Consider the following 16,699-nt stretch of genomic DNA (forward strand, 5'->3'; position numbering starts at 1 on the left):
CCTCAGTTATCAACCTTTTGAAGCCACGCCTGGGAAAGGTATGCACATACTAGTTCAACGTGCATTCTCCAGGGGCCAACAGACAAAATAAAAGGGGTGGGGCTAAGCTATTTATCCAAAAACTGGCTCATGGCCTTCTTTCTGATCCAGCAAATTGATAAGACCCCTGGTCCATAGACGGCCCCAATCCTTTGGGAAGGATTGGCAGGACTGGGCCTACTGAGGCCTCATAAGACTGAGTGCTTGTACTTAGGTGAAGCTGTGATGAACTTGTAGCCACAAGGAATCCCCTTTGGTGGGATGTTGAAGGACTGATCCTGCCAGAATCCATGTTAGGGTGGTGTTTGGTAAGCTTATTAGCATGCCTGTAGGTTCTTCTATTGTTTTTAACATGTTTTCTCCATAGTGCTTTTACTGTAACAAAGGTAAGGCTTGCATAGGAAGTGCTGTGTGCTACCTTATAACTGTAGCAATTAGACCCGTTAACCGTTGTAAAGAAAAAGCAAGCAGGTTCTGTTTGGACAGTTTGTCTGTGCTGAAGATAACAGTGTAGACAAGGTACTGCGAAGCCTGTAAATCTGCTGGTTGGAAGGGAGAGGGATGCACTTCTCCACCCAAGACAGGCAACAGCTGGGAGCAGGAAGCTTGGGAGTGGATGCTCTTGCTGGACCACTGAGGAGAAATACAGGTGCAGTTGAGCTGAACTCTGACAGAGAGTTGATACTGTGAGTTTTTGCTGTTTGAGTTGCATCCAAAGTAAGCCGCTTATACAAGAGGGATACCAAAGCCAATGTGAAGGCTTTGTTCCCAGGCACTCTTTCAAACTCAGGCAATTTAGGAGGAGTTTAGAAACCTCAGCAACTGGTGAGGCAAAAGAACTTAAACGGCATTGAATTTTTGACTACATGCTACAATGTTAAAAATGTCAATCAATATTTTAAAAATAAACATTAGGGAAGGAAAGGAAGAAACTTCCATGTATAAAGTCCTTACCTTCACAAAAATGTATGCACTGGCAGTCTTGCAATAATAAAGAGAAATCTGAGGATTAGGATGTGAATCATGAGACATTCTGCTTCTGTAGTTCATTTCCAAACAGAAGGAGCCAATATAAACCCCATGGAGTTTATCATCTGATGCCAACAAATCCTGTTTATGAATTACAGATGCTGCAATAACACTTAGAAGTGTGGGGCCAGATTCTCACACTTGAGCAACATCAACATAGCTGCATTAAAAGTCAATGGAAATACACTGATTTACACTAGGTGGGGATCTGGCCCACTATCTCTTTAGGTACCAGTGTGGCTTGTGAATATGAGAATTTGCAAATGCTTTACAAATGACTACTTTTAAGGCTTCTTACATTTCTTTCACAATAAAGAACTATTTTACACCCTGACAACCTCAGATTTTTACATTGTGAAACAGATGGTCGAAGAGCACACACTGAGGTTCATATAAATTTTGGTGAATCTGTTTCGCCTTGCTACATATTCTTGTGGTTATTTTGGCACTTGGCTTGGTGTGGTTCCTATGCTGTGAAATGCATTCCGTTGTTAAAACAGGAGGCAGTAGCATGGCAAAGCGTGGATGCATTAGGTGTGTTTTGCTTGTTAAGATCACTTCCTTACATATGTTCCTGCCTGATACGCCACATTTAAAATAAAGTTCTATCAGTAATTATAAATAAGAACAAGGTAACTGTAAGCAAGTAAAGTTCCCATACTGCTCTGAAGGGAATCTACAGTCAGCATACACACCAAACTTCCCCTCTGTGTGTGGTTTGCATTTACTGGTAGTTGAAACAAATTACTCCACAAAATAAACTTCAGCTTACGCATTCTCCTCCAAAATTGGATGTTCCCAGCTGACACCCTGTACCCTATTCCAGACCCTAGTTCTCTCTGTCTGGACAATTGTTTCCACACCTATCAGAATGAGTCGGCAGAATTTACTCTATAACTTTATGCAGGGTTCGAACTGTTGCTGACTTGGCTGGTCAAGAGAAGAAATCTCTCACTGTGTAATGGCATCAGAAGTGTCTAATTCAACCTGAGGTTTGAAGTTAGTCCGTGTATCCTTCACCTCCCCATTGAACCCACCAAGTTTGCAGAACAGATGAATAGGAAGAATGTATCTTTTTTAAATGATAAAATTCTGCAAATATAAATGTATTTACTTTTTTTTCATTAAACGGCCCTATAGGGTCTTATGCATAATTATAAATGTGGCCTTTTATAAACATCCAAAAATACACGAGCTTTCACTCCTCCTCTATTGCTGATTGCGTTCCTGGTAAGATGAACTGCAGTTTACAAATTATTGGTGTAAATTTGAGTGGAGTTTGCTTGCAGGATAATTTAGCAAACTAGCAGATCAATTAAAATTAGATTATGGACTGCTCTTACACAAAGTAATAAAGTATACAGCATCTGATACAAATCAAGTAATGCTATCAAAGCACAGGTTAAGTTCAATACTACAGAGTTCACTTCATTTAAAAATAGTTAAGTGATATTCACATGGCTCCTACAATATGCTAATAGAGTAGTCAAGGGTCTGAATCTAACTGAAAACTAGATTTAGGATTTTAAGTATAACACTTAGGGAGACATTGGTGTGAGAGTGCATGTTTGTCTGTGCATTGGAGTAGGCAGGAAAGTGACTCAGACCACCACAAACCATATGGGTAGAATATCTTCCTTAAATTAACAGTAGAGACCATTGCTATGTTTCATTGGCCTAGCAACAAGAAAATTGGGACATTTCAGTCACTATCTTCCATTAATTTTCATGTAAATATCTATGCATCTTTAAACAAAAAAAGTGTAACTTTTCCACAAGAAAAATTAAAGTGTTAGCTAATTTGACATGTTCTCTATGAAAAGCACGTAAAATATATTTAAAGTCACTGAACTTAAAATTGCTAAGATTTAATGATTGCTGTTCTAATGAATGTTCCACATCTGCCTTGCTTTGAGCTTCACACACAGCACTTGCATGTGTTGCAATGTTTTACAGTTATTGTGACTTTTTATGCTGCTCGGCACTGAACAAACATATAATTAAAAGATAGTCCCTGTCCCAAAGATCTTATAATCTAAATATAAGACAAGACAACAGGTGGAACCAAGCAGACTGGGGACACACAGAAACAATGAGACAATGCTGGTAATCTTGTAGTCCCACTGAAACTTTTGGGGATTACTGACACAATAAACAATAAATCTGCTGCAAAGGTAATGCAACATGAGGCAAGGCCACTTCAGACTAAGGATTCTCATTGATGGGGATGTCAGAGCCCAGGGTGGGAGGAGAAAGCCCTGGCAGTATGTTTCTGTCAGAGCTGTGCCGCTGAGGAACTGGAAGGGGAAAGGGCACTAGAGCAGACACATAGGCATGGGTTCGATATGCAGATGGCCTCTGTTCTGAGTGGATTTCCTGAATTATCTGAGGATCTCAAGGTAGATGTGGGACCAATGTTCCCTCTAATTTTTGACAGGCCCTGTGCACAAAAAATTTCTTCTGTGCAAATTTTTGTGCGTGCGGTGTTTCGCCATGTGTACGGGGTTTAGGATCTGCGCACACGGGCACAGCTTAGAGGGAACAGTGTGTGGGATCTAGGGTAAAACCACAGCCCTTTCCTTTAAGGCAGGGGTGGCCAACCTGAGCCTGCGAAGGAGCCGGAATTTACCAATGTACATTGCCAAAGAGCCATAGTAATACGTCAGCAGCCCCACATCACCTCCCATGTCCCGCTCCCAGCATCTCTCACCCACCGGCAGCCCTGCCGATCAGCGCCTCCCCCTCCCTCTCCGCACCTCCCAATCAGCTGTTTCGTGACATGCAGGAGGCTCCAGGGGGCCGATGGCACGGCAGGCTCAGGGGAGGGGGCAGGAAGAGGTGGAGTGGGGGCAGGGCCTGCGGCAGAGCCAGGGGTTGAGCAGTGAGCACCTCTGGGCACATTGGAAAGTTGGTGCCTGTAGCTCCAGCCCTGGAGTTGGTGCCTTTACAAGGCGCTGCATACTGACTTCTGAAGAGCCGCATGTGGCTCCGGAGCCACAGGTTGGCCACCCCTGCTTTAAGGAGTTAAACCTTGCCCCACCTCCCTTTCCCACACTCCTGATTGAATGGTTTGGGGAACACGGTGTGAGGGGCACTTTAAGTATTCCTCCCCCAAGACTCCTTTCTCGCTGGTTTTACCAGGCATAGAGAGTCCGCACCATTGACCTGCACGTTTCCATTACAAAAAATGATTTATTAGAGGACAGCAAAGTAGCCTCACAAGACCCTTGTTCCTGAAAGGTACTGAACACCCTCAGCTCACCATGAAGCCAATGGGATTTGAAAACATTCACATTTTAAAAGTGCTCTGCACCTCAGGGGCTAGGGCCCAAAATCTCATGGCTTCTAAAGAGGAATCACTTTAATTAATTAATTTAGTCAGTCTCCTCTGCCCCTCTCGGGCACTTACAGAAGTGAGCTACACTTTAGGCCAATTCATTCACTGAGAGAAACTTTGTTGTATTTGCATTTGGCCTGTTATTTTTCTATTTGACAATAAAGCCTACGTCTCCTGGTCTGATTAACCTGACACAGTTCTGCATGTGCCATAGCTTCTTATCTTCAGCCTCTCTATATGTATGGGACATTCTCTTTCCATGCCCCTAGAGTCATCCTAGAAGATTATTTTAACATTCACTGTGCTGATCTTATCACACAGCAAACATTTGTGTAATACAATGTAAGCAAACAAGTTTTCAAAGCCCTAAATAACCAGTAATTCAGCTGATAAGATGTAATGACAGAACCGCAGTGATACAGTCTTTTCTTGGAGAGCTTACTGATGAAGAACATAAAGTGCCTCTTATACTAATGCTCCCCAACAGAGTCCCACTAATCAGCATTTTTGAAGGGGAAAACAATGCAGTTGCAACCACTATCACTGGTTCCATTCACTGACCTTTCACTGAAACAATTAATTCCGCATCTTTTTTTTTTTCCCCACTATCAAGCTACCAGACAAGTTATTTGTCTTTTCTTTCTCACATCACTCCCTTTCAGTCCAGGTCTTTTCATCTCATGGCTTGTGGGACTACTATTTGTTCTTGGGCTTCTAACCTTTAATTCTCCTCCATCTCAAAAAGTGGAATATCTATTGTTGGTGTCAGAGTTTAATGCCTCCATATGTGTTTCCCTTAAAATTTCCTTCTCTTTCATCCCTATCCAAATCCAGTTAATCAGTGATCTACCTCCTAATGTTTTTTACTTAGCTTATCACTATGATACCTGATGACTTTATATCTCTCTACCGATGGTGCTCTTGTTCTCTATAGAGAAATAGGTATATCTTTCACACTGGACTGCCTTGATTTCCTTGGTAGATATTCTAAACACAGATCTCTCCATTCTCCTCCTCCTCTCCCCACCCTGCTCTTTTTACCATCTGCAAGAGCTCACCTGCTTGCTTCATTAAGTTCACTGAACCCCAGTTACCTGGCTCAGCACTGGCTGCTCATTTGCAATCACTCACCAATCCGCAACTGCTCTCTCAGCCTCTCCCCCTGCAAAATAAGTTTCCAGAAAAAGCCTATTAAACAGATCCCCACCCCCAACCAGCTCTGAAACTGCCTTGCTCACCAAAGCAGCACTGGCTCTAGCCAGAACCACTCCACATAGAGGCTCTATACTTTCAAAAGCTCTATACTGACGCTAGGTTTGTAAACTTGCAGGAATCATTCAATGATTTCCCATCTACTGTTGACTTTTTAAGATGATTATCTACAGGACTGTGCCAAAGGAAACAGGTGCCATTTCATAGAAAAGGAAGGACAAAAACATGGAATATGGATCCCTCCATTATCAAATTACATCAGGCTAGTTACTCTGAGAGTAATAAAGAATGTTGAGAACAGAGGCAGACCTAGTTTTCATTAAGAAGCCAGGTCTGACATTACTGTATTCCTTTTAACAATCATATCTGCTCATTCACTCAGCTCAAAGTCCTTTTTATTATAATTTACTCTGTTTCTTCCTCACTTCCGTTAAAGTGGAACCATCCTGGAACTCACTTGTTCATCCTATGTTTTAAAATGGTAGCACTGCATATGCACCATACTCCAGAAGCAACTAAGATGGCAAGTGCTTTGAATACCATGTTCAAAATGTTATTATAAATAAAACACAGAGGGGGCCAGATTCTGTCCCCTAGCTCTATCCCCTTTCTGCTATGATGGCAGCTCAAAGAAGATGGAGAGCTACCCTAACAGAGCAGATGCAGAATCATATAATCATGGAATATCAGGGTTGGAAGGGACCTCAGGAGGTCATCTAGTCCAACCCCCTGCTCAAAGCAGGACCAATCCCCAACTAAATCATCCCAGCCAGGGCTTTGTCAAGCCTGACCTTAAAAACCTCTAAGGAAGGAGGTTCCACCACCTCCCTAGGTAACCGATTCCAGTACTTCACCACCCTCCGAGTGAAAAAGTTATTCCTAATATCCAACCTAACCCTCCCCCGCTGCAACTTGAGACCATTACTCCTTGTTCTATCAGAAGAGGATTCCCTATCATGTCGAGCAGTGGTTCTCAAACTAGGGCCGCCGCTTGTTCAGCGAAAGCCCCTTGTGGTTCGGGCTGGTTTGTTTACCTGACTCGTCCGCAGGTTCAGCTGATCGCGGCTCCCACTGCCATGGTTCACCCCTCTAGGCCAATGGGGGCTGCAGGAAGGGCAGCCAGCATATCCCTCGGCCTGCGCCGCTTCCCGCAGTCCCCATTGGCCTGGAGCAGTGAACCGTGGCCAGGGGGAGCCGCGATCAGCCGAACCTGCAGACGCGGCAGGTAAACAAACTGGCCCAGCCAGCCAGGGGCTTTCCCTGAACAAGCAGCGTTTGAGAGCCACTGATGTAGAGGATTCCCTTGCTGGCATTCATGGAGGGGCTCGGGACAGAACCAAAGTGCATCCCCATGTGAAGGAGCAGTTCCTAGGGGACCTCTAAGCTGTAACATTGAGAAACCTAAAAGCTGCTCTATATTATTCTGGAAGCTGGTAACTGAGATCCACCTCCTCACCACTACTACACAAATACCCTGATCCTGCACCAAGTACAGCTCAGCCAGACTCAAGGATCTGGCCAGGAAATAATTGTCTATTAATAGCGTCTAATACACAGATTAAATAATATGATGTTGGTGTCACCACCATAAACATAAAACTGATTAAATTTAGAAACAGTTAGGAGAAGAGGGACATTTCAATATGAGTGCACAAAAATATCTGTTTAGTGATATGTGCCACTAGGATAAAACAATCTCTTATTAGCATTAACACTCACAAACCAAATCTGAAAGCTGACATAATAGTTCAGAAAATCAGTGAGCCAGCACAGACATAGTATACACCCACCATCACTGAATTTTCATCTCACCTCTACCTGCTAATAAAAATGTTCCAATATCTTGTAATTCTGGGTCTTAATAGCTTCTGGCTGTAGAGAGAACAAAAGTGGGAGGCAGAAAAATGCAGCCCCATCTCCCATCCTAATACTTTATAGGCCTTAACAAGCACCCTGTTGATTTAAGAACCATCACTCTGGATAGACATTTGGAAAAGGAATTCTGCAGTGTAATAAAATTAAGACACTGAGAAATTAAAGAAGCAAGCAGGCTTCAGAGAAAAGGACAGACAAGTGATGTCCACTTTCCTGACAAATGTTTTACCAGGTATATAAGCCCAAAATGCCTCTATTAGCCCTGATAGCAGCCAGCTGGAGTCTTTGTCCTGCTCACATATCACACAACCCCAGGCATTGGCTTTGGGCGATCTAGTTCCAGCTTCTCACACCTGGAACTTTTACAAATCCAGTGTAAGAACTTTTTCAAGATTTCTGGAAGGATTTTATATTTTTTCCACAAAAGATGTATTGTCCCCGTTGGTGATTACACCATCCATTTGACTAATTATTTCCAAGCTGTGATGTAGTGTACTGTTTTATCCTGATGTACATCCCAAGGCGGACATTACATGGTTTGCTGAAGATAATGTTCCAGAAACAAATGGCTAAATACCAGTGATTTATTTTTTTCAAAAAGCCACTACACATAAACAGCCCCTGGAAGCCTGTGGAATTTTAATAAGACCAGTAAGAGTCAGATTAAATCATAGGTACCAGAGTCATGTGATGTCAGAATCTCTGCTTTTATTAACACTAACCAAGTAAGTCTCTAGCCCTCACAGTTCTGAAGAAAAGCCTAAAAATGTGACTCACGTGTAATGGCCATGTTGATCCTGATGCTGGGTCTGCAGACAGCTTCCGGTTGAAGGTGGCACAGCAGATGAAAGAGCTAGTTAGGAAGTTGCCTGGCCCCATGCTCGAACATCAGAGCAGACCATGTCCCTGGTATTCAGAGGCAGGGACCACTCTGCCTGAGGGACTACGTTGCTATGGTTTGGGAGGCCAGGTGCTCCCCACACACACAGCTGGAATGGAGGGAAAGAGGGTGACCACCATTGTTTCAGAGGGGAAGACGGCCCCTGGGCAGCTGGGGAAGGCAAAGGGAGTCCTCCCCTAGCCACTGCTGCTGTATCCTCTGGGTCACAGAGGAGACAAGGAAGGGATGCAATGAAGGGAAGCCAAGCTGCAGAAGGAAGAGGGCGGGGGGGGGGGCTGCTGGCTCCTGTGCTCTGCAGGAGGTGAGGGAGCCTCACACACTACTACTTCTCCTAGTAACAGCTGGTAAAGGGAAACTGTGGGAGCCAGTCTGTAGCAGAACCACCTGAGCTGTGAGCTTGTGTCATAAATATAAAGGGAAGGGTAAACCCCTTTGAAATCCCTCCTGGCCAGGGGAAAGCTCCTCTCACCTGTAAAGGGTTAAGAAGCTAAAGGTAACCTCGCTGGCACCTGACCAAAATGACCAATGAGGAGACAAGATACTTTCAAAAGCTGGGAGGAGGGAGAGAAACAAAGGGTCTGTGTGTCTGTCTATATGCTGGTCTTTACCGGGGATAGACCAGGAATGGAGTCTTAGAACTTTTAGTAAGTAATCTAGCTAGGTATGTGTTAGATTATGATTTCTTTAAATGGCTGAGAAAAGAATTGTGCTGAATAGAATAACTATTTCTGTCTGTGTATCTTTTTTGTAACTTAAGGTTTTGCCTAGAGGGGTTCTCTATGTTTTTGAATCCAATTACCCTGTAAGATATCTACCATTCTGATTTTACAGGGGGGATTTCTTTATTTCTATTTACTTCTATTTTTATTAAAGGTCTTCTTGTAAGAAAACTGAATGCTTTTTCATTGTTCTCAGATCCAAGGGTTTGGGTCTGTGGTCACCTATGCAAATTGGTGAGGCTTTTTATCCAACATTTCCCAGGAAAGGGGGGGTACAAGTGTTAGGAGGATTGTTCATTGTTCTTAAGATCCAAGGGTCTGGGTCTGTAGTCACTTAGGCAAATTGGTGAGGCTTTTTACCAAACCTTGTCCAGGAAGTGGGGTGCAAGGTTTTGGGAAGTATTTTGGGGGGGAAAGACACGTCTAAACAGCTCTTCCCCAGTAACCAGTATTAGTTTGGTGGTGGTACCTTGGGGAAGTTTTGACCTAAGCTGGTAAAGATAAGCTTAGGAGGTTTTTCATGCAGGTCCCCACATCTGTACCCTAAAGTTCAGAGTGGGGGAGGAACCTTGACAGCTTGGCATCAGACTTAAATCGTTAACAATAAACTCAAGATTTGGTTGTCTGTGCCTTTAAACAAATAACTCTCAGTCATGGTGTTTAATTCAGGGCCCTGGGCTAATACTGACAAGCTCCTCACTCAGCATTGCTCTTCAGAGGAAGGAAGCAAGCCTTCTTAACTGCTCTGCTGGCTCCTTATTGGCCAGTGTCTCCTCCTGGCCTTTCTAGGCCTCTGGAGGACTAAGTGTCATTAGTAACCAGACCTGACTGGGTTTTCTTTAAGCAGGTGGTGTGAGGGCACTGATGCCTCCTGCAGAGAGGTCCTGATAGCCCAGTCTCAGAGACCCAGCACCTAGCACACCAATCATGGGCTAAGGCAATGGTACAGGAGAACTCTCATGTGTAGTTGCCCATATTTGTCTTAATCCAGGTCTGGGATTAAGATCTCTGGGATCGATACATAACAAAGAATGAGTGGCAAGAGCAAACCTGAGACTGTCCCTGAAAATGCATATACCCTGTGACACCTTACCTTGCACTCAACACAAAAGTTTAGAGCGGGTGGAGGGAGGGCTCTATATGGATCAGAACTATCCATATAGAAGCACCAGCTGGGGGGGAAGGTTGTCTTCCCCCCCCATGCACTTTACCATCCATTGCCAAGGATTCCAGCATCTCTTTGTAGTAGATTTTTATCATTTCCTTTCAAAATTTGTATGATGGAATTACTGCTTGTGAAAAGGGAAGGAATAACAACATTTAAGATTAAACCTTTTCATTTTGAACCAAGATAAGATAATACTGAACTTGGTTATTTTATTCTGCCAATCCAACCTCTGAAATAATTTCTGCAGTAAAAGTGTTTTTAGTCGTTTCTTTCATTTTTACTGTCATTTAGGGCAGTGGTTCTCACAGCCAGTCCGCCGCTTGTTCAGGGAAAGCCCCTGCCGGGCCAGACCGCTTTGTTTACCTGCCGCGTCTGCAGGTTCGGCCGATCGCGGCTCCCACTTTCTGAGGTTCGCTGCTCCAGGCCAATGGGGGCTGCAGAAAGCGGTGCGAGCCGAGGGACGTGCTGGCCGCTCTTCCCGCAGCCCCCATTGGTCTGGAGGTGCGAACCGCGGCCAGTGGGAGCCGCGATCTGCCAAACCTGCAGACGCGGCAGATAGACAAACTGGTCTGGCCTGGCAGGGGCTTTCCCTGAACAAGCAGCAGACCAGCTTTGAGAACCACTGATTTAGGGTATATATTGTTCATTTTGCTGAGCTAATATTGAAGCAATATTTCTTATGTTCTTGTGAACTATTTTTTATTATAACCCCACTATAGCACAATTAATAATAGCAGTGGTACCTAAAAGGCATTTCATTACATATTTTTAAAATATTATTAATGAGACTTTAGAAAAAATAACAAACCACAACAAACAATCCAGTTCCTTTACTGGACTGGACAGGCTTCCAGCTAGACCAGTATTTTATGTACCATGGGCCAGAGGAAAATCTCCTACCATTGAAATATTGACATACAGCACACACAAATATTTTCCTTCAAATTTGTAAGATGTTTGTTCAATGGAAACATTCAGATGCAAATCTAAGAATAAAAAACTTAGTCAAGATTTATCCTGGCCCATGCTGGTATGACTAATTATCTCCATTACTAGAATATATTATAAATAAATTTAGCAATACTATTTTAATCAATATTATTCCCTTTTACTACTTTCCATGGCCTAATATTTTTTTCATTTGGGACTAATTTATAATTAGGCTTGACAGATACTTAAAATTATTTTGACAGATAATATTTTTTATTTTAAAGCATTTTTTCCAACTTTAATGTGTTAAATTTTCACAGTTGTGCAAAATTTTGTGTGTGAGAGAGAGACACACAGACAGACAATAAGAGGCGTCAGAGAATACTTAATTACAGTAGACCTGAGATTCAAAAAGTTGAAGTTTATAACTGTTAAAACACACATTGTCAACATTACATATCAAATATACAATGTAAATATCCTTAAATCAAACTCTAATAAGTTCTCAATCAGCCTTGGTCTTACTTTGCCTATCTGTAAATTTCAATTATCAATAGAAATATTTTGTCAGTTTGTGTGTGCATAGTGAAATCAACATTTACTAACATTTAAAGATAAAAATCTAAATCCTTCCAAGTCTATTTATAATTTACTTGTCATGAACCAAGTCCTTATCACGACAGTCCATTTAAAAGGATGAATCACATCATTAATCAACAGTAATGAAAATAACTTGAGATTTGCTTTGTGCACTCACTTTTTTGTTTCTAATGCATTTACCAATGAAAGCTGAGCTCAAATGTAGCTGGCTTGACTAAATCAAGGCCAGAGAGGTCAAGTGACTTGTCTAAGGTCATAGTGACTAAGCCTTTCTCTATTTTAGGAACATTTGGCTAAAATCCCCACTGTTACTCCCACCATTTCAGCTTCATTGTTAGTAACAATGTTGGAAGCACCGGCATTGACAAGACAGCAGCAGCTGCTGGCATTGGAAGCAGCAGCTATGAGAGGAATTAAGCAACCAGGTATTTGAAACACCATCAGCCATCTGAAGCTCTGTCTCTACTTGTGCTCCTACTATTGCTGCTACGGATGGAGCTGAACTGGTGGGAGCAGAGGCTGGAAGTTTTAGCAAAAAAAAAAAAAAAAAAGGTAGCTGCAGCTTAAGTGGCTTAGGTAGTAGTTGAATGCCCTTGCCTCTGGTCTTCCAGCCCTTTTGCCATAAGTACTAGACCACTTTCTGATCCCAATTTGTTTTCTGACATAATAGAGTTCTTAAGTAATTACATTTTCCCTATTACTAGACCAACTTTCTGAAACCTTTTGAACTCCACATTAGTAAATAACTAGGAGCATTTCAGGACTCAGAATAAATTCATTTCATTGGGAGTAAAGAGGGAGAGGGGGTAAAAGAAGATGATGTGTGAAATTAGCCTTATTTCTATTATTTCTGCTATCTAATAATCCCTACAAAAGACGTAGTCTGTATCCATTAGATCTTATTAGGATTGCATGTATATCATTGAAAACAGAATTTGGTTTCTAGGCTATAGAGCAAACCAGTCTTCACTCATACTGACTGATTCCTCAGGCAAAGTAGAAAATAATTTACCTCCTTCCCCTAACATCTATGTGTTTGGATTACTTTCCTCCTCCTCCTATATTAAGCTTGCATTTTTTTGAAGTTGAATTTCATTTTGTCATTTGCTTCCCATATTTATGACCTCTCTGGATCTCTTTGTATTATTTTCTCTCTTCACTAGCATTTGAAATTTAGCATCTTCTGCAAACTTCAGGAACAGATTCTTTTATCTCCCCTCTCCTGTACCATTAACGGAGATGTTAACTATAATAGGTTGAACACCAGTCCCAATGGACTGTATTACACAATTCCAAAGCAATACATTTCTGTTTATCATTATCTTCAGTTTATGATCTTTCAGCCATTTTTTTAATTCATAGTGTCAGATCCCAGCCAACTTCAATTAACTTTGAGAGCAAGATTTCATGAGAGATAGTATAAAGTATTTCATTAAAACTCAAACCTATATATTGTTTAATTCTAATTTTTCAATGCTATCAACAACAAAACAAGCAATTGAGTTTATTAGGCAAGTTTGATTCTGTGACCCTGATTCAGCAAAGCACTTCAGCACATGCATGAGTAATACTGACTTTATTACTGATTAGGGATGGGATTGTTTACATACTTAAAGTTATGTACACTCTTCAATGCTTTGTTGAATCAGGTCCTATATATTCATGATACTTATTCTAATATCACAAAAATTATGTAAGGTTTTTAAAGGAGAAAAAGGTATCAGTCATATTAACCAGGACTTTGCTACATTGCCAGCCAAATGAATGTGGAAGAAAGTATTTATGGCAGCCAGAGGGCTAAACATTCTAATTTGTCTATTTGCTTTTTTAAAAACTATTTCCTATGCAATAAGTTAAATGTAATAAATATTTACCAAAATGCAGACATCTGTATTTTCCAGATTTGTGAATCTTTCACAATTTATACACTTCCATCATCACCACGCTCCTAACATATTGCATACCATATGCTTTCTTAACACCATATCTCCACACACATATCAACATTATTAAAATCTAATGCAAGAGTTTCTTTCATTTGGAAGGGGGCTTCTGGCATAAACAGTCTAAAAAAATCATAAGCAGACAGAGAAGACCTATTTAAAAATGTTTAGTTTGTTTATTAGAGAGACAAGGGGGGTAAGGTAATATCTTTTATTGGACCAACTTCTATTGGTGAGAAAGACAAGTTTTCAATTTACACAGATCTCTTCTTCAGGTCTGGGAAACTCTCTGAAGAGTGTCATGACTAAATACTAGGTTTGAACAGATCATTTAGCATGAGCAGTTAGCATATGTTTCAAGGGACCATTCGAGGTGAAATGGTCTGTTAACACCCCTGCAGTCATGGGCAGCACATGCACCCCCTGTTTGGGGAGGCTATCCCCCATCCCACTTCTTCCGCCTGAGGCCCCACCCCGCCCCTTTCACCCTCCTGCTCTTGTCAGCCGGCCTGCCAGCACAGCCCTGAACCCCAGCCAGCACTCAGGCCAGCTGAGGTTCGTGGCTGCTCTGTCAGCACCTGGGGCAGTCCAGAGGAGCCCTAAGCCCTGGCCAGCCAACCAGAGTCAAGCCCTGAGCCCAGGACGCCCAGAGGAGCTTTAAGCCCCACCAAGGTTCAGCCCTGCGGCTGTGGCAGGGAGCATTAGCGGAGGTTTGGGGGGGGGGGGGGGGCTTAGCTTCCCCCAGCCTCCATTACCCACCCCCCCATGCCTCCAGTTATAAGGAAAGGGAGGGGCAGGGGGAGAAAGCAGTAGGGGTGAGGGGAGGGTTGTTACTGGGTTAGTGATTGTTGTAATAAGCCATTAATCCAGTGTCTTTATTCAGTCCATGAGTTTTAGTGTCTAGCAAAGTTATGAATTTACTCTCCCAGGCTCATATTTTGAAAGCGTTGTGCAGGTTTCCTTTGAGGATGTGTACCGACAGGTCAGATATAGTGATTGCTCTGTGAAAAGTGTTCACCGGCAGATGATACAATGTTTTTGTCTTTTATCATCTTCCTGTGTGAGTTCATTCGAGAGCATAGTGATTGTCTGGTTTCGCCCACATAGTTGCTATGTGTAATTTAGTGCATTGGATGAGATACACCACCTGTTGTGATAATTTGTGAATTGGTGGATTGACCAGGGAAAACTGGGTTAGCAATAAAAAGGAGAAACCATGTACGTTAGAAAGAAGATGGTTAACAAGGGATGCAAGAACAAGCAGCCATTCAATGAAATTGAAAGGTGGAACATTCAAAACTAATAAAATAAATACTTTTTCACACAACATGGGATTAAATTTTGGAACTCATTGCCACAGGAAGTTGTTGAGAACAAAATTTTAAAGATTCAAAAAGAGATTGGGTATTTATATGGGTATCCAGAATCTCCAGAGTTATCATAATTAATTATGGCAAAAATTATTAAAGGAATATACAGCTTTGTGCTTCAGGCTTAAATCAATATCAAATTATTAGAGACTAGGAATAGACCTAGGTGGGGAGCAGACTGTGACACTGGTAAACCAAGTGTCTGCTCTGGCCAAGGCAGTAGGCGTTAGCTGAGAACTGACAAACTCATAGCTGGAAACCAAATCAACTCACCTGTATGTTAGTTTTGTTCAAAATAGATATTAATATTATAAGAATGTATTCAGTATTTAGACCAGGGGCACGAGGGCCACATCTGGGTGGGGAAATTGTATGCAGGCCATGAATGTAGGGCTGGGGCAGGGGGTTGGGGTGCAGGAGGTAGTGCAGGGTGTGGGAGGGGTGCGGGGTGCAGGAAGGGGCTCAGGGCAAGGGGTTGGGGTTCAGGAAGGGTGCAGGCTCAGGGCAAGGGGTTGGGGTGTGGGGTGCAGGAGGGATTCAGGGTGCGGGCTCCGGGGTGGCAGTGGTGCGCAGCAGGGCTAAGGCAGGCTCCCTGCCTGCCCTAGCCCCACGCCGCTCCCAGAAGTGGCCAGCATGTTTGGCAGTGGCTCCGGGGGGTAGGGTGGGGAGGGGTGGGGTGGGGCAGGCGGCTCTGCTGCATGCTGCCCTTGCCTGTAGGTACCACCCCCAAAGCTTCCATTGGCCGTGTTTCCCCATTTCCGGCCAATGGGAGCTGCAGGAGGTGGTGCCTGCTGGTGAGAGCAGCTCACGGAACCCTCTGCCCCCCCTTCCCCTCGGGGCTGCAAGGGTGGATCACTTGATGATAACCTGTTATTTTCATTCCCCCTGGAGCACCTGGCATTGGCCACTGTCGGAAGACAAGATATGGGGCTAGATGGACCTTTGTTCTGACCCAGTATGGCCATTCTTATGTTCTTATGTGCTCAAGTACTGTCCTGAACTCAGAGCCACTGTGCTATAGCACTACTAAAGTATTCCAGCTCTCTACAGAGGGATCTGGAACTACACACAGAACACCAAGTATAAATAAGGTGTGCTAGATTTTGTCTGTGAAGAACTCATATGACCCCCAACACTGTAGCTACTTATAGTCTTTAACATGCTATCCTCACACCACCGCGTGAGGTAGGGAAGTGTTGTTATCCTTTTACAGATGCGGAACTTAGGCCCGAGAGAGACTAAGGGTGGAATCCACAAACATTCTTAGGTGCCTAAGTTCAATTTTAAGATGCCTAAAGTCCCATTGTTAAATGTCACCATGATCCACAAAACTCCCATTTGGCTGCCACCGAACCCTGTAGGGGCCTAAACTTTCTCGACACCTATGTTTTTGCAGTAAAAGTTCCCTAGGTGCCTGTTTGTGCCTCTGAGTATAACCACTGCTGCTTCCCTCCAAGTGCCTGGATGTCTAAGCCTCAGTGCAATGCACGAACTGGGGGAAGATGGGTGTTCCTCTGCCTAAGCCATATGTGGGGCCCAATCTGATAAGCATGCTCAGAGACTGCCTAACTCCCCA

The sequence above is a fragment of the Lepidochelys kempii genome, chromosome 1 (genome assembly GCF_965140265.1).
Source record: "Lepidochelys kempii isolate rLepKem1 chromosome 1, rLepKem1.hap2, whole genome shotgun sequence".
NCBI classification, from domain to species: domain Eukaryota; kingdom Metazoa; phylum Chordata; order Testudines; family Cheloniidae; genus Lepidochelys; species Lepidochelys kempii.